Source organism: Aulostomus chinensis, chromosome 1 (genome assembly GCF_037954235.1).
Source record: "Aulostomus chinensis isolate RoL2024-O1b breed Wild chromosome 1, RoL_Achi_v1.0, whole genome shotgun sequence".
In the NCBI taxonomy this organism is placed as follows: domain Eukaryota; kingdom Metazoa; phylum Chordata; class Actinopteri; order Syngnathiformes; family Aulostomidae; genus Aulostomus; species Aulostomus chinensis.
In genome coordinates, this window is record NC_141320.1 from 31,568,435 (window position 1) to 31,580,771 (window position 12,337).

The 12,337-nt window shown below is 42.0% G+C and overlaps 1 non-coding gene across 1 annotated transcript; it reads right to left on the bottom strand.

Moving 5' to 3' along the window:
• Positions 1-7,434: 7,434 nt before the first annotated feature.
• On the bottom strand, positions 7,435-7,506 carry trnaa-agc (transfer RNA alanine (anticodon AGC)). The gene has a single exon. It is a non-coding gene; the product is annotated as a tRNA-Ala (tRNA).
• Positions 7,507-12,337: the final 4,831 nt, after the last annotated feature.

Genomic DNA, 12,337 nt, shown 5'->3' on the forward strand with positions numbered 1-12,337 from the left:
TTACTGGAGCATCATTTTGAGGTTTTGAGCAACTCTCACTACATTACTGCAGCATCATTTTAAGATTTTAAGAAACTCTCACCACATCACTGTAGCATCATTTTGAGATTTGAAGCAACTCTCACCACATCACTTTAGCATCATTTTGAGGTTTTTAGCAACTTAATACATTACTGTAGCATCATTTTGAGGTTCGTAGCAACTCTTACAATATTACTGTAACATCATTTTTTAGGTTTCTAGCAACTCTAAATCCATCACAAGAGCATCATTTTGAGGTTAGTAGCAACTCTCACTTCATAACTGTCAGCATCATTTTAACGTTTTAAGCAACTCTCACTACATGACTGTGGAATCATTTTGAGGTTTAAAGCAACTCTTACCACATCACTCTAGCATCATTTATAGGTTCGTAGCAACTCTCACTTCATTACTGGAGCATCATTTTGAGATTTTTAGCAACTCTTCCTCCATCACTGTCGCATCATTTTTAGGATAGTAGCAAATCTCACTTCATGACTGTCAGCATCATTTTGAGGTTCGTAGCAACTATTACCACATCACTGTCACATCATTTTGAGATTTGAAGCAACTCTCACTACATCACTGTAGCATCATTTGGAGGATAGTAGCAACTCTCACGATATCACTGGAGAATCATTTTGAGATTTTTAGCAACTCTTACTACATCACTTTAGCATCATTTGGAGGATAGTAGCAACTCTCACTACATTACTGCAGCATCATTTTGAGGTTGTAGCAACTCTCACTACATTACTGACAGCATCATTTTTAATTTTTTTGCAACTTTCACCACATCACTTGAGCATCATTTTGAGATTTTTAGCAACTCTTACTACATTACTGTAGCATCATTTTGAGGTTCGTAGCAACTCTCACTACATAACTGTAGCATCATTTTGAGGTTCGTAGCAACTCTCACTACATCACTGTAGCATCATTTTGAGGTTTTTAGCAACTTAATACATTACTGGAGCATCATTTTTAGGATCACAGAAACTCTCACCACATTACTGTAGCATCATTTTGAGGTTTGTGGCAACACTTACAACATTACTGTAGCATTATTGAGGTTCGTAGCAAGTCTCACTACATTACTTACAGCATCATTTTTAGATTTTTAGCAACTCTCATCACATTACTTTAGCATCATTTTGAGGTTCGTAGCAACTCTCACTACATCACTGTAGCATCATTTTGAGGTTCGTAGCAACTCTCACTACATGACTGGAGCATCATTTTGAGGTTTTTAGCAACTCTCCCTACATCACTGTAGCATCATTTCTTAGATTAGTCGCAACTCTCACTACATCACTGGAGCATCATTTTTAGTTTCGTTGCAACTCTCACTACATTACTGACAGCATCATTGTGAGGATTTTAGCAACTCTCGCCACATCACTTTACCATCATTTTGAGATTTTTAGCAATTCTTCTGACATCACTGTAGCAGCATTTTGAGGTTTTTAGCAACTTTCACTACTTCACTGTAGCATCATTTGGAGGATAGTAGCAACTCTCACCACATCACTGTCGCATCTTTTTAAGATTTTAAGAAACTCTCACCACATCACTGTAGCATCATTTTGAGGTTTTTAGCAACTTAATACATTACTGTAGCATCATTTTGAGGTTTTTAGCAAGTCTCACCGCATCACTATAGCATCATTTTGAGATTTTTAGCAACTCTTACTACATCACTTTAGCATCATTTCTTAGATTAGTAGAAACTCTCACCACATCACTTTAACATCATTTTGAGATTTTTGGCAACTCTTACTACATAACTGTAGCATCATTTTGAGGTTCATAGCAACTCTCACTACATAACTGTAGTATCATTTTGAGGATCGTAGCAACTCTCACTACATTACTGTAGCATCATTTTGAGGGTCTTAGTCACTCTCACCACATTTCTGTCACATCATTTTGAGGTTCGTGGCAACTCTCACTACATCAATGTAGCATCATTTTGAAGATTTTAGCAACTCTCACCACATCACTTTAGCATCATTTTGAGATTTTTAGCAACACTTACAACATTACTGTAGCATTATTGAGGTTCGTAGCAAGTCTCACTACATTACTTACAGCATCATTTTTAGATTTTTAGCAACTTTTACTACATTACTGTAGCATCATTTTGAGGATAGTAGCAAATCTCACTTCATGACTGTCAGCATCATTTTTAGGTTTTTAGCAACTCTCACTACATCACTGTAGCATCATTTTGAGGTTTTTAGCAACTCTCACTACATCACTGTCGCATCATTTTGAGTTTTTTCAGAAACTCTCACCACATCACTGTCGCATCATTTTGAGATTTTAAGCAACTCTCACTACATCACTGGAGCATCATTTTGAGGTTCGTAGCAACTCTCACTACATCACTGTCAGCATCATTTTTAGCATAGTAGCAACTCTCAATACATCACTGTAGCATCATTTTGAGGTTTTTAGCAACTTAATACATTACTGGAGCATCATTTTTAGGATCACAGAAACTCTCACCACATTACTGTAGCATCATTTTGAGGTTTGTGGCAACACTTACAACATTACTGTAGCATTATTGAGGTTCGTAGCAAGTCTCACTACATTACTTACAGCATCATTTTTAGATTTTTAGCAACTCTCATCACATTACTTTAGCATCATTTTGAGGTTCGTAGCAACTCTCACTACATCACTGTAGCATCATTTTGAGGTTCGTAGCAACTCTCACTACATGACTGGAGCATCATTTTGAGGTTTTTAGCAACTCTCCCTACATCACTGTAGCATCATTTCTTAGATTAGTCGCAACTCTCACTACATCACTGGAGCATCATTTTTAGTTTCGTTGCAACTCTCACTACATTACTGACAGCATCATTGTGAGGATTTTAGCAACTCTCGCCACATCACTTTACCATCATTTTGAGATTTTTAGCAATTCTTCTGACATCACTGTAGCAGCATTTTGAGGTTTTTAGCAACTTTCACTACTTCACTGTAGCATCATTTGGAGGATAGTAGCAACTCTCACCACATCACTGTCGCATCTTTTTAAGATTTTAAGAAACTCTCACCACATCACTGTAGCATCATTTTGAGGTTTTTAGCAACTTAATACATTACTGTAGCATCATTTTGAGGTTTTTAGCAAGTCTCACCGCATCACTATAGCATCATTTTGAGATTTTTAGCAACTCTTACTACATCACTTTAGCATCATTTCTTAGATTAGTAGAAACTCTCACCACATCACTTTAACATCATTTTGAGATTTTTGGCAACTCTTACTACATAACTGTAGCATCATTTTGAGGTTCATAGCAACTCTCACTACATAACTGTAGTATCATTTTGAGGATCGTAGCAACTCTCACTACATTACTGTAGCATCATTTTGAGGGTCTTAGTCACTCTCACCACATTTCTGTCACATCATTTTGAGGTTCGTGGCAACTCTCACTACATCAATGTAGCATCATTTTGAAGATTTTAGCAACTCTCACCACATCACTTTAGCATCATTTTGAGATTTTTAGCAACACTTACAACATTACTGTAGCATTATTGAGGTTCGTAGCAAGTCTCACTACATTACTTACAGCATCATTTTTAGATTTTTAGCAACTTTTACTACATTACTGTAGCATCATTTTGAGGATAGTAGCAAATCTCACTTCATGACTGTCAGCATCATTTTTAGGTTTTTAGCAACTCTCACTACATCACTGTAGCATCATTTTGAGGTTTTTAGCAACTCTCACTACATCACTGTCGCATCATTTTGAGTTTTTTCAGAAACTCTCACCACATCACTGTCGCATCATTTTGAGATTTTAAGCAACTCTCACTACATCACTGTCGCTTCATTTCTTAGGTTATTCGAAACTGTCATTGCATCACTGTAGCATCATTTTGAGATTAGTAGCAACTCTCACCACATCACTTTAGCATCATTTTGAGATTAGTAGCAACTCTCACCACATCACTGTAGCATCATTTCTTAGGTTTTTAGCAACTCTAACCACATCACTGTCGCCTTATTTTGAGATTTTTAGCAACTATCACTACATCAATGTAGCATCATTTTGAGATTAGTCGCAACTCTCATTACATCACTGACAGCATCATTTTTAGGATCGTAGCAACTCTCATTACATCACTGTAGCATCATTTTGAGGTCTTTAGCAACTCTCACTACATCACTGGAGCATCATTTCTTAGTTGAGAAGAAACTCTCATGACATCACTTTAGCATCATTTTGATCTTAGTCGCAAGTCTTACTGTATTATTGACAGCATCATTTTGAGTTTTGTAGCAACTCTCACTACATCACTGGAGCATCATTTTATCCTTTAGATTGGGGACCAATAATTTTAATGTCCATTTTGGGGACATGTACTGTCCACACACACACAGATTTATGAAAGTCACTTTCAGGTGCCTGAAATTCCTTTGGGGACTAAAATCTAGAAAAGTAATTTGAACATTTGTGTGTACTTTGTTTATTGATGATAAGATTTACACCGACCAAGTCAGCCATATTGGCACCACAATCCAATTGGCATGTCAGTAAACATCACCCAATAAACCCAGGTCTTCTGTCTAAATGTATGTCACTGAAACATACTGTATTGTATTGCCTCACACTTACAGCATACAAGGATGCATGGCGTGGGTGGAACTGCCTGAATCTCTTCTGCAATGGAAGTTTGGTCAACCGTGTGGAACATTCCTGCACGATCCCCTTTGAGTGGGAAAGTAGCATCAACACAGCACCACGTGGTCCACCAGCAGCTTGGATTTCTGCTCCTTGTCTTATAGTTCCACTTGACTTCTCCAAGGGAAGAGACTGCAAATAGTCAAGAACTCTGGGAAATTTGGTGGCTGTGGCCTCCTCAAATTCCACATTGATGTGGACACCAGTTCAAAGTTTGAAGTGCAGTTATCAACTCTGCACTGAAGTTGTTTTGTTAAAGGATAAATGATTTCCATTGTCCAATGATTATTTTACATTCCAATCCTCTAAAGTGATGGACTGATACTGTAAATATGTAGAAATTCTCTATTGTTCCAAGTACAGATTCTGTGTTTATACATTGTTGTAGTTTTTATACTTGGAGAAACCAGAATCTAACAGGAAATCACTGTAGAAAGTTGGCTCAGTTTCATAAAGTAACAACTAAATAGCTTCAATTGACAGCGATTGACCTTAAACTTGGCTATTTTGATGGACTATGCTTGCTTTTCCACTGTCAAATGAACTTTTTAATGGGAAATTCCTGCTCATAGACTGGTTTGTTTCATAAATGAACCAGTAAGTGCCCTGAACTTAGAGAAGAACCTGAAAGGTCCTTGTTCTTCATGTGTTTTTCCATGATGGGCCTGTTTTCCTGCAGTTGAATGCACATTTATCAACACTAAATGGACTGTAATTTAATGAGTCCGGCCTGTGAAACCTGCTGTGTATTTTTACAGTTTATTCCATGTAATTTTGTGGAACAGTTCATTACTGTAATTTGACGGTATTCGTCTGGAAACTCTGCTGTCAGACTTTTTACTGTTTTTTTTCTAGTTTTTTTTCTTGACAGTGTACACAGAGGTCTGGTGGTTGAGCCGGGGCATTTTTACAAGCTGCTACCCGCATTCAAAAGACAAAACGGTCCCAGAGCTGATTGACCCAGAATGGAAATGGCACCTCGCATTTTGTGTTTGTGCCCCACAACATTGTCTGGCAGACAGTTGACCTGTCAATCACACACAGAGTCCCGCCCCCACACAGCTGAGAAACGCAGCTCTCAGCAGCTGCCTCAGTCACACAGAAGATAGACGCGTTTCCTGGTTGGCGAGTGCAGACACAACTTCTCTGAGTGCAGGATTCACTTCTCTCATTGCTGTTTTTTCACTGTTGAGGTTTTATTCCTCCACCAACCTGCTTCTGTCTGGAAAGAAACAAATAACTGGAGTGCTGCACATCAACAGACTTGGAGTTTGGACACGGACGAATGAAGTTTGGCTTTTTGTTTCTTCCATCAGATCAGAGCTGATAGGAAAAACAATCAGGTGGTTTTATTAAACCAGCAGTGAGCTGGACTTCAGCCCAGGTCCTCAGTCCCACTGTCAGTTCACTTCAACATGAACCAATAAAATCCAACCCTCACCTGGCCTGGAAATAAATAACAATTACATAACAATAACTCCTTTATTTCTCTCCTGTTCAGGTCCAGTTGGACTCACTCATCTCTATGTGGTAGGATTTCACTTCATGAGTTCAGAAGCATCTTCACATGAGACGCTGGTTCCTCACATTGATTGATCGTTGAATTCTGTGTTTGATGTCTGAATTCTGTGTTTGATGTCTGAATTCTGTGTTTGATGTCTGAATTCTATGTGTGATGTCGGAATTCTGTGTTTGATCTCTGGGTTCTGAGCATTGATCTCCTGCTTCAGTCTTTGATCTTTGACTGATTCTAAACTCATCAAAGGATCACATCAGCATCTTGGTCCAGACTCCAGATGGTGGTTTTACCAAGTGCACCATAGTCCTTGTTGCTGTCTGCTGTTGGGTCACAGCAAAGTAAGGAAACAGCCTGACGGTCCTCAGGAGGAAATTCAACAGCCTCCAAAGATGGAGGTGAATCTAGACCTGCTCATGTTGGCCATCCTTGATGAACTTGGGCGGTGCTCTGGTGCAGGGATGAGGTCATGGAGCTGATCTGGGAGCAGTCCTGATGTTAAATGATGGGATGAAGGACAGTGTGGAGGCAAAATGGACAAAATGTGTCAACATCAAATAAAGTTGTAAACCTGTTTGAAGTCTTATTTTGTGTCTGATGGCCATTTTTAAAATCACTAATGATTTTTTGACTGAACGTCCTGGATCCTGTGGTGCCTGATGAGGAGACAACTTGAGTACAGAGTTGGAGAAGAGGGTTTTTGGAGGGGAGATGATTTTTGCAGTGCTACAAGTCAATAAAATGTCATCATGTTTCAAAATGTCCTCACTAAGATGGTTATTAATTCCTCATTCTCAGCTGCTACAGCCTTTAAAGAAAACCTTTGACTGGTGGATCTAACAAAGATCAGATGTTGTCTCCTCTAGAACATCAACAGCTTAACGTTGTGGGCAGGACTCCTACCTGAGCAGGGAGACCCCAATGGATTTCTAGTCCTGATAGGGAGAGGGAGCCTCCTGGGTCACGGAGTGGGGAACCTGATAGGGAGTGGGACGATCCGCCCATTGTGGGTGATTGACAGGGCAGGTTTGATCTATGTTTTCATTTTCAAAAGTAATTTTGAACATTTGTGGACAGTTCGCCCACCTTGAACATGTAGAAGATGTCTTCTGATAGTGAATTGACTGTTGTCACATTTAAGGATCACTTTAGCTGACAAGGTGAAGGCTACAAAGGACCAGCTGGAGATGCCAGGGATTGAACCCAGGGCCTCACACATGCTCAGCATGCGCTCTACCACTGAGCTACATCCCCTCTGGTAGAGTCACTGTTTAACTGGTGAATGAATTTCCAGTTGATTTTAGGAAACCTAGAAGTTCCTCAGGTGCCATCAATCTTAAGTCACTCCTTCACTTTGTGTGTGGTTCAAAGTCAGTGGTTTCATCAGAGCTCAACAACAGAACAAGCTGAAGTCTTCTGGAGAACGAGGGCACCGATCCCACCACCTCTCACATGCTAAGCTAGCGCTCTACCATTGAGCTCCTTCCTCTGCTCAGCAACATAACAGATAATGCAGGTTGACCTTCAGGCTGCTGGGAGGTCAACACCTGAAATATTTCCAGGATTCTGTCGTGTTGGTAGAAACAGTTTGAGGGAAGAAAACCCTCAAACATGATGATGTCATTATTAAAGGCTTTACTGCTCCAAACCTTTGCTTGTTCTTCTGTGGTTGTGAGAGGTTCTGAGTGATGAATGGAAACTGAAGGTTTAGGCATCAGTTCAAAGTAGCAGGAGCTTAAGGGGACATTTCAGATTTGTTGAAGTTGAGTCCGACTGCCTTCTTGTTCATGACGATGGTGATGTCAGAGTTCTTGCTCAGAACGATCCATGCTGTTCCTCCTATTAGTTCTGGAAAGTTGGAGCAAAACGTCATGCAGGGTCACAAGGTCACGTGTTTTGTGTTATCAGCAGATTTAATCTACAGAGTGAGTGACGTGTGGTGTGTTTGTCAGCTTAAAGACCAAAGTTGTTGATGCACAAGAGAAGTAAACACGTCAAAGCTGCTTCATTTTAATGAGTGAAACTTAAAATTAAGAGAAGAGTGACAACAAAAATGGAGTCAAGAAGTCGTCTTCAAAACACACACACACACACACACACACACACACACACACACACACACACACACACACACACACACACACACACACACACACACTCACATAGTCATATACACTCTTCTCTTTATGTTGCCCCCTGCTGGACAACAGGTTTAGGGTTCATGTGGAAAAAAAGCAGACAATAAATACGACTATTATTGAAATGTCGGCGACTTCATTCGATCTGAAAGTTCATTGTTGACCAAACAGACACTGATACAACAGCCTTAAAGTCTACCTCCATCGGCTAAAGATGCCCCTGGATCATAAAGCACAGCTCGACTGCTGGCTAACATGCAGGCGTGGGCCTATCACTGAAATCAGCAGTCATGAAAAACTGTGCTAGGCCTCCAGACCCAAGCTTGAAGAGGTTTGAAAACTGGACCCAGGAGAATTTTAACTGAAAACCCCTGCTCTAGAGGATCTGAGGGATGCATGACTGCCCTCTGTTGACCCGTTTAATACAGGAATATCTGAGAAGTACTGAGGACGGCAAAGGGTGCTGATTGGCCAGCAGCCCCACACAGGTCAAAGGTCACCCCCACGGCAGACCAGTTTATTATAATAGTCACGACACCATCCGTTACAGTTGGTTGGGTTCAGGCTCTTCAGCGCTTCTTATTTTTCCGTGAGCTCCTCCAGCTGCTGGTCCGTCTCTCCTCTTTTCTTTCTCTTCTGCTTACTTTTTTGTTTCTTTGTTCTTTAACTTTAAACAGAACTTCTCCTCTCCCCCTTTTCACGGTCACAATACTGTTGACCTCCCGTGAGCCTTGAATCTCCATCCTGACCAGCGGAGAGAAGCCCCCTTGTGCCTGAGAAAAGCATCGCGGATCCCAGTGGGAGCCACGGTCGTTGAGGTGGAGGCTTGGTAGGCCGTCCCCCCACCAGGTCGTTGAAGAGGTTCCGTACATTGATGAGAACAATCCAGCTGAGAACGTGAGCAGGTCCTGTTGGTTGTCGTGCTGTCACAGTAACAAAGACCAGTGCTGCATCTGTTCAGGCCTCAACTCCTGTCTCACTGCCAGCTCCACCTGACTCCTCAGACTCTGCTCAACCTCCATTCAGGAGTTTTCTTTGTTTGGAGGTCACTGACCCTTCATCCTGAACACCTTCTCACCTGCTACCTTTGCCGTCCACTTGAGTCTCAGATAAATCTTATGATTCATGTCTGATCCTCCATGTGCCTTCATTGCTTTACTGGTATTATTCCTCTGTCTTACACGCTTCCTTGTTTGTATTCAATCCTCTTAAAATTCCAGGAAGTGTTTCAACTGGTTTTTATATTTGTATGTAAGTCTCTGACCCTCAAAGAACTCACTGATAAGCTGGAACCTGAGACTGAGCGTTTCTCATTGGACTCTAAATCACAACCAGCGGTGCCCTGAGTAACAACTGTGTTAGCATCCTAAAGCTACATCATCACCACCAGCTGATCAAGTCACTACTCTGTACACAAGTCACTGTAACCTAGCAAAGTTGAACCTAGAGGAAAAGTACAGTTGAAGCCAGATGCAAACAGATGTTGATGTTTCCTCTGTAGTCCTGGCAGCAATTGTCCTTGGAGACGTCACTCCAGACACTCGCAGAGCTGACAGAGATGGTTTGACACAACTCATGATGTTACTGCACTGCAACAGTAACGGACCATCGATGGCATCGTGGTGATGGAGGAGGACAAAGAATTCTGTCATCAAGTTTTGTTCATGTTTTGTAAATGTTCTTCTTGATCTCAGCATTTAGTATTTGATGTCACAGTGACAGAACGGACCAAAGCTGCCTGTGTCAGAGGAAGCAGAATGACATCAGCATCAGGACATTCAGAGCCTTCAGAAACGTGGTGATGGTTTCACCAAAGAGGGACCAGTTCAGTAAATGTGGTCAGGCTTCTGAGAGTCTGGGTTCAAGATGGAGTTCGGGGTTTTAGCGACTCAGAAAAACTGTTTGTGGCTCAGAAAGCAGAGGAGGGCTGATGAAGAGACCTCACAATGAGTGTCATCAAGGAGGAGGAGGTAGTAGACATCACATGGGGGGGGTAGAGCAGCAAGAAGAGAGAGGAGGAGGAACAACTTGATTGAATAAAACAAAGACAAACAATCAAAGAGAGTCAGAGCAGAGGGAGCGGCCCTGAGGAACAGTTAATGGTGGAGTTTGATGATCCATCATTCATCTCCTTTAAATGCTGTCAGGGAGGGAGAGCGGTCTGCTGCTGGTGGTGTTCATTCCTCAGAGGGAGCCTCAATGGTTGATGTTCTACTGCCCTCTGGTGGTGAGGCAGTGGGGATGCAGGTGATCTGCTGGTCTGGTTGAACGTGAGTGGACAGAAACCTTGTTGAGGTGACTGGGAGTTCCTGACTGTGGTGAGCTGCCTTGCTTCTCCTCAGGTCTTCATGGTGGCTTTCTGCTGGACTGTTGTTGAAGGGAACATGGCATCCTATCATTTTCAGCTCTGACATCTGGACAGTGGACAGATGTGACATCATCATGGTCTCACTGCCTGCTTTGTTCATGGATCAATGGAACGTTGTGTTGGAACCTTTATTGTAGAACTGCTATGAGCTGAGAGCTCAGTGTTGTTGGAACAACGCAGCTCCACATGGGACTGATGTGATGAAGAGGTTTTTATTGAGCTGAAGCTGGAGAGCAACAATCAAAATGGAGCAGCAAACATAATGTCTGGTCTCTCTCTCTTCTCTTCCCCACCTCTCTGTCTCCTCTCCTCCCTCACCTCCATCTCTCTCCAGCCCTTTTTAGACAGAAAATGTGCCAAATTTGCCGTCTCGTCTGTGTGAAATGGAGGCGTAATATTCCTCTTTTTGAAAAGACACCCTTGTGTGGGCATCAACACTTGATGTGATGTGCAGCTCACACAACCTCAGTCATTGACAACGCAATGACTGAGGTTGGCAGAGCGGGGCAACAACAGACTCTTGAACTGAAACCCAAGATGGAAACCATCTCGGAGCAGTTGGCCGCTCTGCAAAGAGGAGAGTGATGTTGAAGACCAGAAATTTAACTTTACAATTTGGATTGGACTGAAAGAGAAGACAGATTGGAATGTGTGCTCCTCCGCCCAAACCCACAGCTTCCTTATCGGCTGCCCCATTGTTTATCCTCCAGGAGAACTCCTTCTGCCTTGGTGACGTAAATGGCGCGTACTATCCTCCCCTCCCCCATGTGTTCCTGACCCCTGCCTCTGCCCTCTCCACCTCCCTCGGGGTGGCAGCGCAGACCTTGTAGTCTGGCTGCAGGCCTCACTCTCACTTGCCTCCATTGGGACAACGGACTGTTCAAGTTTAGCGTACATACACAACAAATGTATATGTGCTGCTGTTAATTCTGAAGTGTACCATTATTACGATTGACCTGTAATAATTGTGACTGTTGTGATCGCTGTATCAGGCATTTGAGTGTGGAAGTGGAATTTCCCCTTGGGGATTAATTTTGTATCAATCTATCTATCTGTCTATCTTTATTCAATCTGATTCCTCTGTCTGTAGTAACAGGATATGAACCACAGTCCTTGAAGGGAGCTGTCATTAAACCACTGCTTCAGAAGCCTCCTCTAGACCCTGAGGTTCTAGCCAACTATGGACTGATAGCTAACCTCCCCTCCTCTCTAAAATCCTGGAGAAAGCAGCTGCTAATCAGATGAGTGACTTCCTCCATAACAAGAGTTGATTTGAGGGTTTCAGTCTGGTTTTAGAGCCCAGCCCAGCACAGAGACAGCACTGTAGAAATGACTAACACCTTTAATTCATCAGATGATGGCTTTGAGTCTGTACTGGTCCTGTTAGACCTCAGTGCTGCCTGTGACACAGCTGACCATCAAATCCTGCTACACAGACTTGAACTCTCAGTTGGCATTCAGGGAACATTAAAGTGGTTTCAATCGTATTCATCAGGTTGATTTCAGTTTGTAGACGTTAATGATAAATCTTCTATACAAACCAAAGTTAAACACGGTGTTCCTCTAGGTTCCGTGCTGG